At 34.8% G+C, this 22,776-nt stretch overlaps 1 protein-coding gene across 3 annotated transcripts in view; it reads left to right on the top strand.

The window, feature by feature from the left end:
- The first annotated feature begins 1,333 nt into the window (after positions 1 to 1,333).
- Positions 1,334 to 22,776, top strand: part of RhoL (Ras-like GTP-binding protein RhoL) — a 34,664-nt gene continuing 13,221 nt past the window's right edge. For 2 of the 3 annotated variants that reach the window (XR_015071225.1, XM_085951149.1), the window contains exon 1: positions 1,334 to 1,426. The gene's annotated coding sequence lies outside the window, so the exon portion shown is untranslated. The remainder of the gene's footprint in view (positions 1,427 to 22,776) is intronic. The other variant, XM_085951151.1, reaches the window with a different exon arrangement.

The following is a 22,776-nucleotide window of genomic DNA, read 5'->3' on the forward strand; positions in this document are numbered from 1 at the left end:
ATGCATTTATGAATAGCTTTATCTTCATCTTTTGATTTGCGAGCGTCCACTTTATTTACGCTTATTGTGATCTTCCAAAATATTTATTTGGGCCTCTTTGTCCGCTGCCAACATGTTTTTAAAATTTTTCACAAATTTCACAAGTGCCCTTTTTCTGCAACGAAATTATTATTTGTTTTGTACAAAGGCCCTAACTCACTTTTAAATAATTACACTTGTTACCTTTTTCCTATATTATTTTTGTAAACATTGCACATAGTTCCTAAAATCGTGTACATGTTACCTATTTCCTATACATTAAATGAAGATCGGTTTACAAACACACAAGTAACCTTTATTTTCTTTGCTCAATTGTGAATTCATGGGTTTTGCTTCACAAATGCCGTTTTGCCCATAATGTAGAGAAAAAAATTACAAAGAAAACTGCATTCATAACTCCAAGCCGATCCGCACACACAATTTAAAAATTAGAGGGAACGTTGGTTACGATACTATTATTTTCCCTACCACCACCCGTCATGTATGTACAGCCGTGGATATGCACGGCCGCCTTCCATGACGCTATAAACGTGTCTGAAAGAAGTGATTTTAATGCTCATTCCGTCCCGAAACGGAGCCGCACAGGCCCCTTATGTTAGAACTTGCGAGTGCCAGCTGCCCGGTCGACATGACGTCATATGACATCATTGTGACGTACTACCGGAGTGATAATAGCATTCGAGAAAATAACGCTACTCAGACAGTAGCGCTATTCATTGTCACCATACACATATAGATGTTTCATCGTAATAATATCTACGGTGAGCACTGGCGCTGGGCGGCATGCCTCGATCGTGTATTGGCTGACGTCACAATTACGTCATGTCGTCTGGTGCCACACGAGTCGATAGTTAGGAAATCGCGGTGCAGGACTGACTACAATCATACACTGTAGTGCGTAAGAAAGTTAAGGAAGAAAGAAAAAAATCTTTTTGGACTGGCTCTGCTGTCCGCTGATGTTAAGCGCCCTATGTATCCACATACTGAGTGTCACGAGTTGAAATGGATGAGTCTACAGAGGAGTCGGGACTATCCCGCTCCCTATACGAAGCTGCAAATTTCTCGAATACCATTAATTATTTAAAATCTAATTGAGAATTAAACTCGTTACGCTAAGAATGCTAGTCCCGTACTTAAGGCGTTAAGATTAATCACAGCTGATTCAAAGAAAGCGACAATTACATGTTGTTAAGCTAACGACCTTTGGCCTGTAATACGAGCTGTAGGTATTAACAATTCTAGATATGGCGTCACGACTTCCTTCGTGAATTGATAACAAAATGATTTTCCAGTCAGTACAAAAAGTGGTGTTGCCAGTAAACGACGTGTCAAATTGTATACCGCAAAAGAGTAGTGTTTTTTTTCTATCAAAATATAATATACCATAGTGAGTTATGCAGTGTTTAAAAAATTACCATAATTAAAACAACTTTCAATTGTTTTGTTTATCTACAATTATTAACAGATGATTGTGAAAATGATTAGTGCATTAATTATTGAAATAATATAGTTTATTTGAAGTGGGGCGTTAACCCAACCAAGCGTTTTATGACTAACATAACATTATTTGCATAATTATATATATTTTAAATATATTTAATAAAAACATATATTTATAGATAAATAATTAATAATAACGTCAGTAATATTTTACTTACAAGCGTTCCTTTTACAAAATAATATGATAATCATTCAAAGAAAATGGAAAATATTATTTTGATTAAAGTTTTTCATTTTTTTTTTATATTTACAGGACAGTGACGAAAGAATTTTGTTAATATCTTTTAGCTTATAATAGAACAAAACTTTACAAATTGTTGTGTGTAAAACAATTAATACACAATACGTTTTTTTATATATAGGTATTTACCTATATCAATTCATATATTACTTAATATTTTTTTTATCACGTAACAGGAAAGATGATTAAAATAAATTATGTTACAACAGTAATAGCGGCCATGTTTGACGTTTACCGATAAGCTATGTTATCGTTCCTCCATGCATCAGCTCCGTGTTTGATCATGCCTTATTTATCTTCTCGTTTTTCTTAAATTATGTAATAAAAGATGTTATCAATTACTCAATATGGTCCTTGAATACAGGACCGCCCTAAAAAAACTCATGAATATACTTATTATATTTGGTTTAAAGCAATTAAATACGTCACTTGTATTAATTCATCATCAGTAATTCTATTCACGGGGAAAATGATAAGTTTTCGTCTTATGTTAATTATTATCCTACTATGCGCAAAGTACCTACTGCGCGACGGTAAGGAAAACTACGACTCAGTTTGAAGCGTGGGAATTCACATCATCTCTTTCTTGTATTCCTGCGAAAGGTTGTGAGTGATGTAAAATAAATCAAGATATACGACGAGGTTACCCAGGCATCATTGTGGTTAATTTGAAAACGACTTCCATGTAGGTACCTACCTGACCAGATTAATGTTTCCCCTTCAAAATATCAATAAAACCCTGTTAAAGTTTACTCACATGAGACGTTGAGTCTCATGTGAGTAGGCAGGTCATGCGTTGTTTAGGGGCGGTACATAATAGAAGGCGGCAAATGAAAGAATCATCACAAATGTTACAACTTTCGTTAGAAAGTACCGATATCTTTAAAAAATAGCCGAAGCAATCGATTTTTCAAGTCAAGTCAATGGCGATTGGAGACAGCCAAACTGACTCCTGACCACTTACAACAGTCAATTTTTGACTGGCCATAGTAGATTCGCTGCTAAGCTCTTTGGACTTGGACTTGTTACCCGACCAACATATTGTCAATGTGATGGAGAACAACATACTGTAAACCACATCAACTGGAAATGTCCGAGAATGTGCGCCGAAAGGGAAGAGGTGTTGTAGTCGGTTCAACCACCTGTTAGGCCCATCGGGCCGTACGATTTGATCGCCACAAAAGTCAACAATGTAGCTTTAAAAAAAATATCGGCGTCTTATTGCGTGAAGATCACTGACGTTCCTAGACAAAATGCCGCTCCTAGGCAACGCCAAAATGCCGCACCATTTTTTATACAGTATTTTTCATTATCCTTTCATGACTAAAATATCTAAGAAATGTGTTGTAATATATATTACTAATTTAAATACTATATCTGCTTCAATAGAAATATTGTGAGTCCACCGGTTTCAGATACATTTAAAAATTCACCTGCTAACTTCCAAAACTCGCGGCAAAAATATTTGGATAAATTTTAAATTAGATGTACCTACCTATAATTCAAAAATCTGCACGTGTCAATGATAGATATTAAACTTTGTCAGTCATACGTATTTGTTTTCATAGAACTAACTAAAGAATATAATTTGCAGATGGTGCTGGTTAGTTTTTAAAATTCAATTAAACCCTGCGTAAACCAAACCATAATAGTTTGGGTATGCTATAGGCGACCCAACAAAAATAATGCACACTTTTTTATTCATACTTATTTGTTTTCGTTGAATCAATGATATATATTACAGGTGGAGTTGGTAAGTTTTTTTAAAAATCATTAAGCCTAAACGAAACCATAATCCATAAAACATGTTCTTCTATCTATTAAATATCTAAAATTATTTATGGTTAAATGGCACAATTTAAGATATTTTATAGATAAACAAATATTTTACACCGTTTTTTATTATTACAACGTTTTTCTTAGCTCGTATTCTTATTTGTCCGGTGGTTCTTTGTCCGATACAAATCTTGCAATCGATTTTTAACCAACTTCCCGACTAGTTAGACATTTGAAACTTTTAGAATATACCAGAACACGATGCCAATGCATTTTTAATACTTTTAGCCATCTTTAAGTAGAATTGAATTCATTTTCAGTTAATTCTGTTTTGTATGAAAAGTTATTTCGACACCATTATTGGTTGCTAGGGGTCTGGGGTCCTAGCAACTAAATTATTAATATATACGTGCGTTACTATGAAAAGCAATATGACATGTCAAAATGACATTTCAGTATTATTTCTATAGTAATAATTTCTATTTCTATAGTATATAAGTACATTTTTTTTGATCGTTTAAGCTAGTCAAGTCAAGTTTATATGATTCAATAGAAAATTTAAAAACGTTGTATATAAAAAGTTATTTTTATCTTGTACTTATTTATTGACTATTATCTACTGTGGCTTGAATTAGGCATGTTTAATTGAGTTTTAAAAACTAATAGACGCTATATTATATAATATATACTAATAGACACTATATTATATAAGGGGCGGGGGGGCGACAGGGCTCTAGCCGCCTGTGGGCCCGAGCTCAGGAGGGGCACGGCGTGGTGGGTCAACCAGATAAACAGATAAACACACATCACAAATTGACCTTAATTTGCACTAATTTACTTCAAATGTTAATGTTGCTTATGGTTTCAAACATGTAGTTATGCGATCCAATTTGTATGTGTGTCGATACTCGACAATTCAATAATAATTCAAGTGAGTGTATTATAAAATACTAAAAATATCCTAATTTTTACCTCAAACACCATTTGGAATACTGTAGGTGTATAGCGCCATAGTGACTTTAATCTTAGTGATAGGTACTGGGGCCTACCAAAGATTCTGGCCTGGGGGGCCGTTTCAGGGTGTGGGGGCCATGCCATGAATGCTCATATTGTTGTAAGTGTTAAATTATGTTTTATTTCTCACTCGCTAGTGCATAGTATTCTTGAATATGATTCTATTATCTGGAGTCCTTGTGAAGTTTCCTACAAGCTTATTTTATAGCGCGTCCAAAAAAAAATTAAAACCATTTTCATTTTAATAATCCGTCAAACGATTACTTTCCGATTGTCTTTCTACAAGGCATGCTCACTTTTCACTCTCTTGAATCTCGTCGGTCACTTCTGCTCTTGAAACATTTTTGCCTGTATCACGAGGGATGGTTTCTAATCCTGGCGTCCTAAAGAATTAAAATTTATATGCGCCTGCCAATTAACTACGTGGTCGCAGCCATGACCTATTCTGGGTCAGTGCTGTTTCCTCGAGTCAAGCCTATCAGGCACCATTAGCGAGGGGTGCAAGATTAGTAAATGCGCTCCCTAAAGACAAACATTTCCAATGATGTACTTTGCATTTTGTTTTTGAAACTTTATTTTATTGCATACAATTGTTAATATTTTACAACGTTTTTATTAGCTCGTATTCTTATTTTTCCGGTGGTTGTTTATCCAGTACAAATCTTGCAATCGATTTTTAACTAACTTCCCGACTAGCTAGACATTTGAAACTTTTAGAATATTTATCAGAACACGATGCCAATGCATTCTTTTAATACTTTTAGCCATCTTTAAGTAGAATTGTATTCATCTTCAGTTAATTCTGTTTTGTATGAAAAGTAGAAATCCGTAATCCAATCCACTATTATCGGTTGCTAAGTGGGTGGTCCTAGCAACTAAATTATTAATATATACGTGCGTTACTATGGAAATCAAAATGACATTTCAGTATTCTATGTTTGTTTGTTTGTTTGTTTTTTATTTACTTCATATCAAGTACAAGTTTGAGCATATTGAGCATAATAATTCAGCAGAAAATTTAAAAACGTTGTATATAAAAAGTTCTTTTTATCTTGTAATTATTTATTATTATTATTATTATTCTCTCTTGTGAGAGTAATGTGTGTTATAATGTAAATCTCATGTTGTGAACGTCCTTAAATAAATAAATAAATAAAATCAAATAAATATCGAAAAATGCAAGATCTGGCAAAAAATACGCTAAATTGGCAACGCTGGTTGAGAGCATAGCAGTAGATTATTGACCAATTAAACGGGTGGCATAAAAAGCTGTTAAAACAAATAATTAGTTAGCTTGTGTGAGATGTGTATCCGGCGACACTCCATTTCTAATTATTATTGTATTATTATCTCGCCATACGTCACTTCCCAGCCAAAACTCGCCAAAATGCAACCAACGTTGTTTCGAGCAGTGGCGTAACAAGGGGTACGCGAGCGGAGCAGCCGCCCTGGCGCAAGAATTCAGTTTAGTTGAACGTGCGAGAATAAAAGGTGTTCGGAAAATATTATGGAGCGCTCCGGTTCGTAAAAATTTGAATTTCGAACGCCGGTTTGAGCGGTTATGTTGATGTCAGTTGTAGGAATTTTGTTATTTGTTGGTAAATAATAATATTATATACATTCAACTTGTCGTCGCTGTAGATTGGTTTGTCGAATAGACCAAAAAATAATGTCGAATGTTCAGGAGACAAAAAACAAATTTCATTATCGTATATTTAAATACATGGAGGTATTTGAATTGTTGTTTTTACAGTATATGCATGCTGTGTTCATTGCAATGTAATTTAAAGAAAAGGATGGTTCTGGTCCATTTAGATACGAAAAATCATTCTTCATTAAAAGGTCGATTTCGACAAAAACGGATATTCGACAAACCAATCATATAGCGACGTTGTGAGAAATACCCATATTTTACAGATTTTGGTATAATTCAACAATTATATGGATTGTCTGAACTGTTTCAAGGCCCCCTTTTAAAGCTTATAATTTTCCGAAAATATTCACATATTTATGCGATTTTACGTAGGCATAAGTAGGTTTTTTGTTATATACCTACCCGACAAGCTCAGATGGTCAAACCAAACTGAATAAAAGTCTTTTTCTTTGTGGCATGTGAATGTCAGTGTCATAAATGCTATTTTTTTATTACAACGTTTTTATTAGGTCGTATTCTTGTTTGTCCGGTGGTTGTTTATCCAGTACAAATCTTGCAATCGATTTTTAACTAACTTCCCAACTAGTTAGACATTTGAAACTTTTAGAATACCTATATCAGAACACGATGCCAATGCATTCTTTTAATACTTTTAGCCATCTTTAAGTAGAATTGAATTAATTTTCAGTTAATTCTGTATTGTATGAGACGTTATTTCAGAAGAAATCCGTAAAAATTAAAACACTATTATTGGTTGCTAGGGGTCTGGGGTTCTTGCAACTAAATTATTAATATACCTATACGTGCGTTACTATAGAAATCAATATGAAATGTCAAAATGACATTTCAGTATTCTACCTATTTTTATTCAGTATTTCTATCAAGTACAAATTTTTTTGATCGTTTAAGCTAGTCAAGTCAAGTTTACATGATTCAACAGAAAATTTAAAAACGTTGTAGGTATATAAAAAGTTCTTTTTATCTTGTAGTTATTATTAGGTATGATTCGGACAAGTTACGTAAGTATATATATTTTTTAAATATATATATAAAAAGTACGTGGATTTAATTATGTACTTAATTATGTACTTAAAATATATCGCTGAGATTTCATGAATCGGAGCTGCGGTCATTTCGAACCCTGGCGCAATTATTTGTACACAAATATTTTTCGATAATAAGTATTTTAAATTACATCATTTGATTCTAAGAAAGAGATACCTGATGGTTATATTATATTTTTATCGTGATGGCCTCGAAATTATTAATCTGTTGCTTGGGCCTCTAAATCCATAAACCCGCGTCTGAATTCAAGCTCACATTGAATAAACAAGGAGATAATAAGAACCTGCCTGGTTTCCATGCAGAGCCCGTGGTTTCTGCCAATAATCCACTGCGAGCGCGTAAATAAGTAATATAGCAATTAATAATAATTTCATCATGAATCACAATGACATTCCTTCATCTATTGACTGATGAATGATGATGATGTTGATGACGGTGGCGAGTGTTGCGGTGAATTGGAGTAATTCAGTAATTCGCAAATGTATCCTTGTTAGAACAAAAATACTTACGTGTGGAATAACAGTTAAGTGAAATCCAGGAGTCGTGAACAAGTGAACTAAAAATATTACTACATAGGAACAGTGAAAATGGGGTAACCTTACCCAACCCTCTGAATAGTCAATGACTGCCAACACTCGTTAAAGACTGTTAAGATATTATCTGGCAATATTAAAGGGTGAGGATTAAAGTAATACAAGCGACAAATAATTAAACAATGCGTTAGGAGTAAAGGTGAGTTGGAAATACTGTCACCAGTTTGTGTACTCAAGTTTCGGACGAAACTACCCATACTCAGTATGTGTGGCCCAATAAACTTATTCCAAAAAACTTGTGATGCTATCATCGCGAGTCGCTGTTCTGTGCACTCGCCAGTTGGTAGACTTCCTACACTATTGATATTAAATGCGCGTGAACGAGATAGCAATTGAATATAGGTATAGTTTAATTTATTAGTCTATTGCGTTCGAATGTATGAATAATAGGTCATAAATTTTGTGTCGCAGCACAGTGGTGAGATGACGCACAGGCTTAGGCTTGTTATATGACCGCTCAAAACATGTTTAAAATCACTGTTATTCATTTCTGTTAACAAGAATACTGTAACTAAACAGAAAAACAACTCATATATTTAAAATGTGTTTAAAATTTTATAATAAATGGGACTTTTCGACAAGCGGAGCTCAGCGTATTTTTAGCGATTGTATTGAAGCCGATACACAGTCTGAGTTCCCTGAGCCGATACGGATACGTATTTCAAAAACTAATATGGAGTTGGTTTTAGTTTCAGTTGAGTATGAAACTTTTGTCGCATACGCACGCCAAACGCTCTATATAGTATTCCAAATACTATTAAGTATTTTGGAACAAGTTTTTATACTGGTAGTAAGTTTACTTTTCTTCAAAATCGACCAGTTTTCCCATCTCTAGTAAGGAGTAGTTTTTGCTTCACCACACACTTAATATATTATATTTATGCCAATATGCGTAAAAGGCTTTGTATAAAAAGTTATGAGCATTTTACTACTAATGTTGGATTATAGTAGATATTTCTATACTATAAAACACAAAGTTTTCCCGTATTTTTATGAAATTTTTACTGTAGATTCTTTGGCTAAAGTTAGAACCGACCAGACGCACAGAAGAATGGTATGGGGGAGGGAGGTACATTTCTAAAAATTATCCATAATAATTCATTATTGATTTTTTAAAGCTACGGGAGGGGGCGGGGTTAACAAAATCTCGCAGTTGACACTGATTTAAGGCGATACATCTGTGAAACGGCAAATAGCTTTCAACTATAGGCGCGACGAAATTTTGGACTCGTTGCCATTCGGAGAGAGAACGTCGAGCTGGGAACACGTCAATTTGTTTCGTGATGGCGACGGAGGTAATAATTCTTAAATCGTGTAAAGATGACTAAAAACGTTACCCATTTACTTTAAAAAGAAAACATGTCAATGAATATATCATTATTGTTACTAATAGAACAATAAACAGAACATTAAATGGATGTTGGATTTATTTGACAAATTATATTACGTTTAGCATGCGTCATTTGCACCGGGTCTCTCCATACCGCCTCCAAGAATCCTTTTTGCTCGCTAGTCTTCTCGCGTTATTCTAGGTCACACCAGCATCCCGTAGCTCCGCCGTATACACTATATTATTTAGCAGCCTTCCAGGATGCCGGAATCCAATTGGCTTGAAGAACAGACAAGCCAGGTTGAGATTTTCTTCTGGCATCCGCAGCAAGTGGCCGAGCCAGGTCCAACGTCACCTCTTCACTCTCAGCAGTGATGTCCCTAGACAAAATGCCGCCCCATTCTTCATACAGTATTTTTTATCATCCTTTCATGACTCCAATATCTAAGAAATATGTTCTAATGTCTGTAATGATATGTTTAGTTTGAGATCGCAAAGGTTTAGGTTTAGGCATTATTAAATCGACAATCGATGACGGCGTGACGCTTCAATACAGACTAAAATCGTGGACCTGGAGTAGTAGGTGGGACGATCTGTAAGAGGAGGGTGCATCTTTAATTAAAACAACCAACGCAACTTCCGTGCGTACTGGTTAATAACGCAAACTGTAATTATTCGCATTTTTGCAGGTGTCGTTTCTGGTCACCAAGGACGTCGAAGGGCAACGGAAGTAAACTAGATATCTCGAACCCGACTAAACCAGGGAGCTGAATTTTTAAAATAATAATAGTTATTTATATAATATATTCCAAATGATTCTCCTCGATTTGCCGCCCTTCAAGTAACTGCCGCCCCCAAGCGACGCTCAATCTGCCTACCCCCACGTGACGTCACTGACTCTCAGCGTGATAAGAAGCTGCTTGCTGCATTCTCTTATGGTCATACCAGTGCACACCCAGTATCCGTCGCAAACATCAGCTGTTTCGCTACCGTAAATCAGCATAGTCAGAATGCAAGCGTTTTTTATTTTATTTTATTTGCGTTATTTTTCTAAATCGACTATAATTAATCTTTCAATATATTCTTATCGGCATATAGGTATAACAGCTTAGCCTTGAAATTGCGCAAATTGCGATTTCTTCTACTGGGCATGAATTAGATAGGACAAAAATGATTATAGTTACATACCGTTATTATTTCCGACTAGGGAATCCAATCCCGGGATCCCGGACAATTTACGATACCTATGAATCCCTGGATTAGTAAACATAGTCCCGAAACCTTCGCGATTGATTTGTTACCAATCACAATCGATTAGTATAATATCTACAAAATTATGTTATTGAAGTGTATGTACCTGCACATGTCACAGGGGGAATCGCCGGATGCTCACGGATAATAAATAACAATTTTTTGTTGTCATACGCAATCTTAAGAACATCAGAAAAATAATAAATTCGTTCATTTAACCAGCTAGACGCCACTGACGTTCTGGCACGCGAACGGCGTCTAGCTGCCAGTGCCACTGACGTGCAGGCAGGCACTTGTTTCTACGCCGAATTTTATGAATGTTATCTTTTCTTAAATAAACAAATAAAAGTTCTGTTTTACTTTCACAGTATTATCTATACATATTACCATATTATGGAATCCATTAAAACCTGTGTATTTTCAAGATTGAACGTACACAATAATATTAACATTGAATCTCTTAAGGGCCCACATGCTCAGCGTAGGTCAAAATGGAGCTTTTATGATATTTTCAGAGCATAGCCCTGGACATTCCTTAAACGTTGTAGATAATCTATTTTTTTATAATTTAGAAGCCTTATTATCCTTTATATTTATTTTAAACATTTGATGACTGCATAAAGTGTTTTTATTATATAAAATAGTATTCTTTTAAATCTCTCGCAATAATGTTTTAGAATATAGTCATATTTCAGTACATCCATGTGCAGTGGTGTTAAGATTTTTTGGATTTATTAATTTTTAAACGCATTTACAAAACCATTAGTAAAATTAATGTTAACATGATATAGTGATATATTTACGATAAAAAAAATATATTTTATAATCTTTGTGATCCCAAATTTGATAAGAATTAGGCATTTTATTATTAAAAAATGGGCATATATGGGAAATATTTGCTGTTTCCATAGTAATTGTTTTATTATTCTGTCATTTACCAGAGTAGAATTTGCGTCTCGTTAAAAATAGACTTGATATTGATTATTTTCTTAATATAATATGCGTTATCTAATGGTTTACGAATGTGTCTGAATATTTAGTTGGCCAATCATTGATAAATGATAAGAGTAAGCAATTTTTTTTTAATCGAAATAAAATCTTTTTTTTTTACTTATTCGTGGCTTCATTTACAATCCGTCTATACTGGCAAGTTTTAATTTTCATATTCATGCCAATATCACTTGTAACTCTGCAGTCTTCATGATACCCTGTCGCAGAACGGATGTAATGTTTCATGATGCTGTGTATCGTGCGGTTAACCTTATTGACAGCACCATAAAGGTTGATTTTCTTTTTGAACTTTGTAATAATGTCTGTGGACGTGTTAAATATGTAAATTTTTTGACCATTTCCGATTCTAAAAAGATCATTTTTCATGGGCCTCTTGCATTGACAGATTTTGGTTTTAATTTTTTAAGAGAAATAGACGTCGTCCACTTGCTTACGTTAGTAAGTCCATACTCTGACTCCAAACACACATTGAAAAACAATATGTGTATTTCGCAGACACAGAATTTGAACCTGGAATCCACGACACTATAAGCGCAACGCGTAAAGCCTTGTCCACATGGCGCATGTCTCGCCGCGAGACACCTCAATGAGGTCACCTGTAACTCAACCGCGCGCAACAGTCGTCACGGCGAGAGTGCTTGTGGACAGCTCAATGAGGTCACATGTACCTGGAATGCGCGCGAGTCAAAACGCGCACTGTGTACAAGGCCTAAACTGCTCGTTTGTTTTTATCATTTTACTTTAGTATTTACATAAGAACTTATTAATTTTTTGTTATTGGTACCTAACTCCGACACTTTTATAACTTTGTATCGTATTTATTGTGTATTATGACGCATTGGCCAATCGCAATATTGCCAAAATACAATTTTTTTATAAATAAAAAAACAAATATTCGGCTTTATAATATAAATATATTATTTCTTGAATTTGCCACCCTTCGAATAACTGTCGCCCCTACCTATGCGGCGCCTCAGCCAGCCCTTACGGACGTTAGGCCATCCGCTCACGCAGAAACTAAAATCCGACAAACTGATTGCTGATGGAACTCATAAACTGGCTAGTGACTGATACTTCGCACATGGGGCTACTGAAACCTAATAATCTCATAGGTAACCTAAAACTGTCAAACCCACTGTCTTTCCTACTTCATTCTAAGCTTTTTCCGTAATATCTCTACGGGAATATTCTGACAGCCTGTAATTATACAGGCAGGAGTATTTCTCAACATCTGCCACATATTTTAAATTAAAAATCGGTTCACCCATCTTTAACTTTTGACTTCTTGACTTGTTATTGATTGTTTAGTTCAGTACTACCAATTTTGGTAAGAAAATATGATTTTTCATCGAATCTACTGATATTGGTACCACTGTTTTATGGGTGACTGGAAACTGAGAGACTGGGACACTGGCATGTCGCGTCTCTTCGGTTTCGGTCGCGGACGTTTTGAAACTGAGAGATTCCAGTCTTGCCGTCAGCGAGCCGCCATTGAAATACATTAGCTAGATACTGGAGTTTCAGTCTCATCTTTTTTCGAGTATTCACGTGTGCGGGTGGCCTTACTGTATTTTTAATCGACTCGTTCATCAGTAAACTTGTATTCGTTCAATCCTCAATTTTATTATTAGAAACAAGGACGTAAATTACTGGCGCTGGCCAGCCCTGGTCTTTAGTGTTGACTTAGTAGCCAATTACAATTAGAGGACGGATGTATGAATCAGTAACGCGTGCCGCATGATGTGTAGGCGGCAAATGGGCACAAAGTAGGTACCTACAATAACATAGGCCCCGACTGATAATAGATAGAGTAGGTACTTACTCCAATTAAGTATTTTTCTCTCCAGTAAAATAACTAGATATTAAGTATGTAATTTAAGGGCCCATATGCTCAGCGTAGGTCAAAATTGAGCTTTTATGGTATTTTCAGAGCATAACCCTGGACATTCCTTAAACGTTGTAGATTATCTATTTTTATAATTTTGAAGCCTTATTATCCTTTATATTTATTTTAAACATTTGATGACCGCATAAAGTAATTTATAAAATAGTATTCTATTAAACCTTTCGCTCTAATGTTTTAGAATATAGTGATATTTCAGAACATCCATGTGCAGTGGCGTTAAGATTTTTTAGATTTATTAATTTTTAAACGCATTTACAAAACCATTAGTAAAATTAATGTTAACATTATATAGTGACATATTTACGATAAAAAAATATATTTTATAATCTTTGTGATCCCAAATTTGCCAAGAATTAGGCATTTTATTATTCAAAAAATGGGCATGATAACACATTTGAAGATAATTCTAAAGATACTGATTATAAGCTATGTTTTTGACCATTGAAATGTGATAAACATCCTACGAATAATGATTGCTTTATAATAATTATTGACCTAAGAATGAGGTAGTATTTTTTTGAAATACGCCATTTCTATTGGCATTTCCCAGTGGTTAAGCTACAACATTTGGCCGTAGCCATAAATTGACAAACGATAAATGAAGTTGGCAGTAGGATCATGGTAACGCGCGTGTTTGAACATGTACCGTTTTAAAAAAAAAATCGGTTAGGTACATGTTCAAACCCACGCGTTAACATGATCTTACTCCCTACACTTTACAGGAAGCCAGCAGCATTTTTTTTTTTTTTTTAAATAGCCGACATACTGAATTATTTGTTAGATTAGATTAAGTTAGGTTATTTTGCCAAAAACCGTTTAGTACATATACTGTCATCTCTTTCCAATAAGAAAGCCTACAGCGAACTGTGCCACAGTGAAATGTTATACGTACAATTTACATTTAACCACCAGGCTTACGGATAGCTTCGACAATAGGTGGTGAAAATCATTTTTTTGACCATGCCTGATCCTAAGAAAATCATAATATATGCCTCCACAACGTGGAGATTTGTATTAATATTTTTCCCAAACTATTAGGTCCATACCTGACTCAAACAGAAATTGAAAAAACAATATGTGTATTTGCCAGACCCATGATTCGAACTTGTGACCCATGACTTTATAGGCCGACGCTTAAGCCACTCGGCTATCGTGGGCGTTGAATATCATTATGCTGCCATTATCCACTTGTGCAATATAGTTAGGTATGTGGGTATCATCGCTGTGGGGGTCATGGTGTTGTGTATTAAGAGGTCGTCAGAAGGAGAGATGAGAGGTCGAGATTTGGCGAGTTTTATTTACAGCGTAAACAGTCGGTACAAGAGATTTTACAGTAGTTATGTACAATACTTATGATACTGTTCCGAGGTCCGAATCTCGTTAGGATGAGATGTTGTGCGGAGCAATTCCTAGACTGAGATACTAACAAACCCGGAACTTATATTCGAGTGACATTTCCAATGAGTTATGATCCGCTATTTATTGATGTACTCACAATCAAAATAATATCTTGAAAAGAATATTTAAGGTGATACATCAGTGAAACGGCAAATAATTTTCAACTATAGGCGCGACGAAATTTTGGACTCGCTGCCATTCGGAGAGAGAACGTCGAGCTGGGAACACGTCAATTTGTTTCGTGATGGCGACGGGGGTATTAATTCTTAAATCGTGTATAAACAGAACATTAAATAAACGCATTTTGGATTTACATGACAAATTATATTTCATTTGGCATGCGTCATTTGCACCCGCGACCTGCAATCCATGCTTCGTCTAGCCACGATCTTTTTAGACCGTGCCTCAACTGAGGTATAGCCTTAAGTCGTAATTACCTAATATAATTGAGTCAGCTACTATATGAAGTTTGCGTGATTGGATATTTATAGTTGACTAGGTGTGTGGAAAAATGAATATCGCGGAAATAATCTGCAGTAAGCTATTTACTGAGTTTACGATAATTGGACACTCCGTGAAATGGATATGATTAGATAATTTGTAATTTTGGTAATATAAGTAATATCGCCGATTAATATGCTGACACTGATTGAGTTGTTTATCACCATGTCCATAGGTATATTTCGGGGCTGTCCGGACCCCCTTTTCTACGTTGGCGCCTGTTATAATATATTATGACGGAGAATTAATGTGCTACTCATTACAAATAATTGCATTGTTGAAATTACATTCCCACTTACGATATAGGCTGATATCAGGTTTATGTTTTCCTTATCTTATCGACCGTTATCAAAATGTCATGGGAGATTATGATAAAAATACCGGGCATTTGCTTGACATAGAAATTAAATTTAATATAAAATTATTACGAAATCAAGAGTGTTTGACATACCTACTTGTACACAGTGGCAGGTAGGCACCCGGTACCAGCGTTGTCAACTTAAGGCTATATCTCAGCTGAGGCATGGTTTAAAAAGGTCGTGACTAGGCGATGCGCGGATTGTGCAAATGACGCGAGCCGAACGAAATATAATTTGTCATTAAAATCCGACATGCGTCCATTTAATGTTATGTTCCGTTATGTTATGTTACGGCACTGGGTATATATAGAAATAGCTACCTAAACTTAGTAATAACGGAAATATCTTTCCATTAAAAAATTCAGCTTACAGGTTGGAAACAAAAAGTTTTAATTACTATAAAAGTTTTAACAGGACTATATTTTTTTTGTCGGGATCGCGATGCCTAGTTTACTTCCGTTGTTCTTAGACATCACGCCCAACAATGATACGTGCAGATTTACGAATTATATTTGAATTGTAGATAGGTACCTACATAGTTATCTAATTCAAAATTTATCAAAATAGGTATGTTTACCTGTCACTCGCGAGTTTTGGAAGTTTTCATGTGTATTTTTGAATATATCTGAAACTGTGGACTCGAAACATTGTCTATTGAGGCAGAGACGGCATTTAAATTAGATTTAATGGTATATAATCCATACAACACATTTCTTAGATATCGGTGTCATGAAAAGATGGAAAAAAAACTGTATAAAAATATGTGGCGGCATTTTGCCACTGCCTAGGGCGGCATTTTATCTAGGAACATCACTGCCTATTTTTGAAAACATCTAGGTACTTAGTAGAATTATGGAGTTGTCGAGTATCACATTGCCTTTAACCTTAGCGATAGATAGGGGGCACTAATTATTTGTAAATTTATTAGAGAAATTACACAATTTGTGTCTTGTCTCTTGATTCGTCCAATTTAGTATGGAATCGTTGTACACAAGTGTATGTCCATAAAAGTAAAAGTAACTATTCTAGTTTTATAATCCATTGAAATTCTAAACACGTAAAGTTGTTTTAATAAAATCACTCTGAGCTCACACGACTCTAGTACATAATATTATATTATAATATATATTTTGACCCGTTTCCGGAAACTTGTACGTATGCAGTTCGCTGTATCACCGTGAAATGTTGTATCGGAAATATAATATGGCCGTATCCAGCCTCTTTGGGTAGTATAGTACTGAGATAAAATTAATGTCTAAATAAAACTCAGTTCTTGTCGGTTTACACTAATTGTCTTTACGGGAAGCCAGCCATATTTTGAATAATTACAATATAAAAAGAACTTTTTTTATACAACGTTTTTAAATTTTCTGCTGAATTATTATGCTCAATATGCTCAAACTTGTACTTGATATGAAGTAAATAAAAAACAAACAAATATAGAACACTGAAATGTCGTTTTAACATTTCATTTTGATTTCCATAGTAACGCACGTATATATTAATAATTTAGTTGCTAGGACCACCCCCTTACTTTTTACGGATTTTTCTGAAATAACTTTCCATACAAAACAGAATTAACTGAAAATGAATTCATTTCTGCTTAAAGATGGCCAAAAGTATTAAAAGAATGCATTGGCATCGTGTTCCAATATATTCTAAAAGTTTCAAATGTCTAGCTAGTTGTGAAGTTAGTTAAAAATCGATTGCAAGATTTGTACTGGACAAACAAGAATACGAACCAATAGAAACGTTGTAAAATAGCCGATATACTGGATTATTTGTTAGGTTAGATTAAGTTGTTATTCTTGAATTTATGAATTTTGCCCAAATCGGTTATGAAAATTGAATTACATAATGTTCATATTGAATAATATAATACAATTGGAGACCGTATAGTATACGGTCATCTCTTTCTGATAAGAAAGCTCACGGCGCACTGTGCCACGGTGAAATGTTTTACGTACAATTTATATGTAACCGTACATTAGTCTTTGTATAATTAACTGCATCGTCTTGCACTCTCTCCAAGAAATACTAAGACATCTATAATTGCATTCCTTTACCCTCGGGGTCCATGACGTAAAACCGTACAATAACAATGTTTGCACAAGCATATTATTTTACTGGCAATTGAAATTCCTGGGTCTTTCCGTATAGCCATAGCGGTAAAAATGAGTAATCGCATTTTTCACAATCTGTGTGTGCCTTCTTATCTATTTTCTGCTTCACATCCGCCTTTTAAGGATTTCCCCATATTTAACATACTAGACATAATATTACATTGTCTATATTATCAAAAAATGTTTCAAAGTTGCATGACTAGGAATCACTGGATTAGTTTATATAATTTATTGGAGATTGCCTACTTTACGAAAATGTTTTATGAAAAAGTTAAATATTACTTACGTCTTCTTATGATAGTCAAATCATCAGATGGGCCCAATCCTTTCGGCATTCTACGACACGCAACGCCGTCCCTGTGACACTCATGAATTGGTGCATCCAACGTTCGCTTTAATATTCTGAAGCGGCATGTCTAAAGGATAAAGCGCGGATGACACAAACGGACAATAACGATCTTTAAATAATCATTATGACTTAATGCGATTAATTTGATTAATTCATTACCAGACTCAAAGCGAGGAGTGTCTGAATATGGTGAATGTATTCGGAAAAGTGCGATACTCCGCGGTTGAAGCGACGAAAAAGTATAAATAGTAAGCAGGGTAGATGTATAAAGTCAGATAATAAATTGACCCCTCCAAACCATGTTTCTGTGTGCGCACCTGTTAGCCATCCACTTAACATATTATAATATAATCCATGTGCTACTAACTAAAAAGATGCGGGATTCAAATCCGTGACCCACATCCATGGCCCCACATCCTGAATTGGACCCTAGGGCCAGGATGCTTGGCGGCCTCCCTACCTATCACTAAAGACAGTGACGTCCCTACATAAAATGCCGCCCCTAGCCAGCGCCAAAATGCTGCCTCATTTTTTCAACAGTATTTTCATCATCCTTTCATGAGTCCAATATCTAAGAAATGTGTTGTATGAATACATTACTAACAAAATATCAGACTAATTATTCGCAAATCTGCACGTGTCGTTTCTGGTCACCAAGGAAGTCGAAAGGCAAAGGAAGTAAACTAGATATCGCAGACCCGATAAAACCAGTGAGCTGATTTTTTTAACGGAAAGGTATTTTCGTTATTACTAAATTTAGGTGGCTATTTATATATATTCCAAATGATTCTCTTCGATTTGCCGCCCTTCGAGTAACTGCCGCCCTCAAGCGACGCTCAATCTGCCTACCCCCACGGGACGTCACTGACTAAGGTTAAGGGCAGTGTGATGTTCTACAGTAGTGTTCCCCAAATCTAATGGTATTCTGTGTATTTTGGTGATTTTTTAAATCTTTCCCCTTGAATTATGGAGTTATCGCCACTCGGCATCATTATTATGAACCTCCAATCGCCACCCCCTCTTGTGGTAGCCAAGTAACATGGAAAACTTCGATATTGGATGAATAGCCATTTTTTTATTCAGGAAACACTAAAAATAATTATAAAATAAAATTATACACGTGAATTATCATTTAGTTATATCAATCAAATTGCATTATACAATGATATACATTTGGCTATACTTCAGCTGGGTCATGGTCTAAAACAGGGGTTCTTAACCTTTTTGTGATAGCGGGCGCATTTGAGATTTGGGATAATAGTGGCGCACATCGGATTTCTAGATTTAAGTATTATGCGTTACATTATTATAACGATACATTTATTTACATTTAAACGCCTGTGATGGCATTTACAAAAGAAGCATAAAACACGCATGCAGTTACATATAGAAAATAAAAAGAGATAAAATACAATAAATTGTAAAAAATATATTCAAAATAACACAGCCTATTAGCGCAATATTTGACATTGCATTTCACTTCCTAACTTTTCAAGACCTTGTTTTTGATGTTATTATGTTCATGGTGGAAAATAAAGATTTGCACAAATATGTGGAACAAAAACAGGATTTAATTTTGTAAGCTCCTTTTTTCAAAAGAGGGGTTTTTAAGGGGTTCGTTTCGATAATGGAAAACTGCTTATTAAAAAAATTTAAAACAGCGTACCGGCACCAGTGAGAAATGCTTTCTTAATTACGAGTAATTCGCTGTCGAAAAATAGGTTTTTACTTTGTGCCAACAAATGAGAATTTTTAAAGGAAGTAATTTTAGAATTTTAGTAATTTAAGAATAAAAAAGCATCTTTATTTTTATTTACACGGTTAGCAAAAAACGTTTACTGTGTAGATAGTCCTGATTTTAGTTGATCCTTTTTCTCAACTTTGTCGGGGGCGCGTGAAAATGGCTCCGCGGGCGCGGGCACGTGGTTAAGAACACCTGGTCTAAAACGATCGTGACTACGCGACGCGAAGATTGTGCAAACGACGCCTGCAGAACAAAACATAATTTGTCATAAAAATTCAACATGCGTCCATTTAATGTTCTGTTTATTGTTCTATTCGTAACAATAATGACATGTTTTCTTTTTCAAGTTTTTTTTAGTTATCTTTACACGATTTGAGAATTAATACCCCCGTCGCCATCACGAAACAAATTGACGTGTTCACAGCTCGACTTTCGCGCTCTCCGATTGCCAGCGAGTCCAAAATTTCGTCGCACCTATAGTTGAAAATTATTTGCCGTTTCACTGAAGTATGCTCTTAAGTGAATTAGTGCCGGAAAATTGTGGTGTGTGTTTATCTCGCTACTAGTCGACCCGCCAAGCCGGGCCCCCAGGCTGAGGCCCTGTCAGCCCCCTCCTTGTGGGGGCCATGCCCACATCTTCATTAGCGGATATTCTGCCTCTTGGTCAACGCAGGATCTAGTGAAGTGTCTTTCGTATTAAATAAAATTACTAAAAAATTCGTTTATCGTAATGCGAAACGTTATCAACCGCAAAAGATCAGGAAAACTTAATTCGTTATTTTGGATAAACCGTTTTACTCATATTAAAAATAAAATAAAAATATATATCAATTAAAAATCATAATTTACAACATCTCACTTTGCATTTTAAACCATTATTACAATAATATAATGTATATTGTATAATATATGAAAATAAAATGAATTTACATCCACGATGGCCGCGCGGTTTAAGCGTTGGCCTTTTGCGTCGTGCATCTCAGGTTCGAATCCTGGGTCTGGCAAGTACACATATTGTTTTTCAATTCGTGTATGAGTCAGAGTATGGGTAACCTAATAGGTTGAGCAAGTGGCTGACATCCATTTCTCGTAAAAACAAAATCTGTCAATACAAACCTTCCGTGGAGGCCCATATGATCCTATCAGGATCGGACATGGTCGAAAGAAGAAAATGAATTTTCCGGCTAGTTTTCTTCTGGGTATGCTATCAATGCAATCCTTGTCCACCCGAAGAGTAATTGCTCTTTTAAAGCATTTCTTTTTATTTCTTCGTGGGTTCATTTACAATCCGTATATACTAAATAAAATAAAAAATATTAATTTTCATGTTCCCACCAATATCACTCGTAACTCTACGTCTACAGATTACGGTATCCTGAACCATATATTATTATGTGATGTTTCATGATGCTGTGTATCGTGCGATTAACTTATTTGATGGCACCATAAATGTTGATTTATTACAACGTTTTTATTAGCTCGTATTCTTGTTTGTCCGGTGGTTGTTTGTCCAGTACAAATCTTGCAATCGATTTTTAACTAACTTCCCGACTAGCTATATCTATATTTGATACTTTTAGAATATATCAGAACACGATGACAATGCATTCTTTTAATACTTTTGACCATCTTTAAGCAGAATTGAATTCATTTTCAGTTAATTCTGTTTTGTATGGAAAGTTATTTCAGAAAAATCCGTAAAAAGTAAAAGACTACTATTGGTTGCTAAGGGGGTGGTCCTAGCAACTAAATTATTAATATATACGTGCGTTACTATGGAAATCAAAATGACACTTCAGTATTCTATATTTGTGTGTTGTTTATTTACTTCATAAATCAAGTACAAGTTTGAGCATATTGAGCATAATAATTCAACAGAATTAAAAACGTTGTATATAAAAAGTTCTTTTTATCTTGTAATTATTTTTTATTAAATATATCATATTTGTGGACGAGTTAATAAGCCAAATTTATAATTGTATTTATCATTTAACTTTAAGCTCATACTTTATTGTTATATTGGTTGTTATTTGTAATCAAGTCGTTTTTATAATTTGTATTTATGTTCTATTATGGCGCATTGGCCAATCGCTGTAATGCCGAATACACTTATATGTATATGTAATAAATATATATTATAATCTAAAAAAAAAGACGAGAAAATTCAATTTAAATTTGTGTTATAATTTTTCTGATTTGATTATCTCTTATCTCAGAATAAAAATAACCTCCTCGTATATCATGCTACACCTTTAATCTATAACATTTATCGACTAAAAATAATTTTGATCTCACATTCCTTCGGGTGATTTCACGCTACTGCGGCTAAATAATTGTATAGTGCAGGATCCCATAGACTTTTCGTATACATAATATGCGGAACGCATTCTGACAATTGGAATAGGTTTTAGGGATAAAGATATATAAAGTCGATGTTGCCAGGCGATATTAGTGGTCAATTTTTTTATTGAGGTTTTATTTTTTTTTCTTATAACCCACCAAAATTGTTCTGAGTTCTTCAATAAAACCAAGACCGAATCAGGGATTGATTGAAAATGGAATAATTGTACCATGCCATCGGCATGGTCGTAAGACGGTTCGTCCCGTTTGAAAAAATAAAAATAGCGGGTAGTGCAATGTGTTCAAAATTATCGATTCTTAGGATCCTCCTTGGCTTTAATTGTTTTATTTAGTTGATAGGATGAACCTCTACCAAATTATTTAGTTAAACCATGCAAATGTAATTCTAACTGCCGTACATTATCACGTAGTTGTAAGAAATCGACTTTGACATGTATATCATTGTGCAAATGTGTAAGTAGTGTTTGTAAAAACTGTGATCATGATACCTAAAGCAGTTTGAACACTTGACTTGTTGTTTCTTTATTTTAATAAATGTGTACTTAGTTTATTGTTTATTTT

Source organism: Rhyacophila brunnea, unplaced genomic scaffold (assembly GCF_057557595.1).
Source record: "Rhyacophila brunnea isolate RB1 unplaced genomic scaffold, BYU_Rbru_1.0 scaffold_24, whole genome shotgun sequence".
In the NCBI taxonomy this organism is placed as follows: domain Eukaryota; kingdom Metazoa; phylum Arthropoda; class Insecta; order Trichoptera; family Rhyacophilidae; genus Rhyacophila; species Rhyacophila brunnea.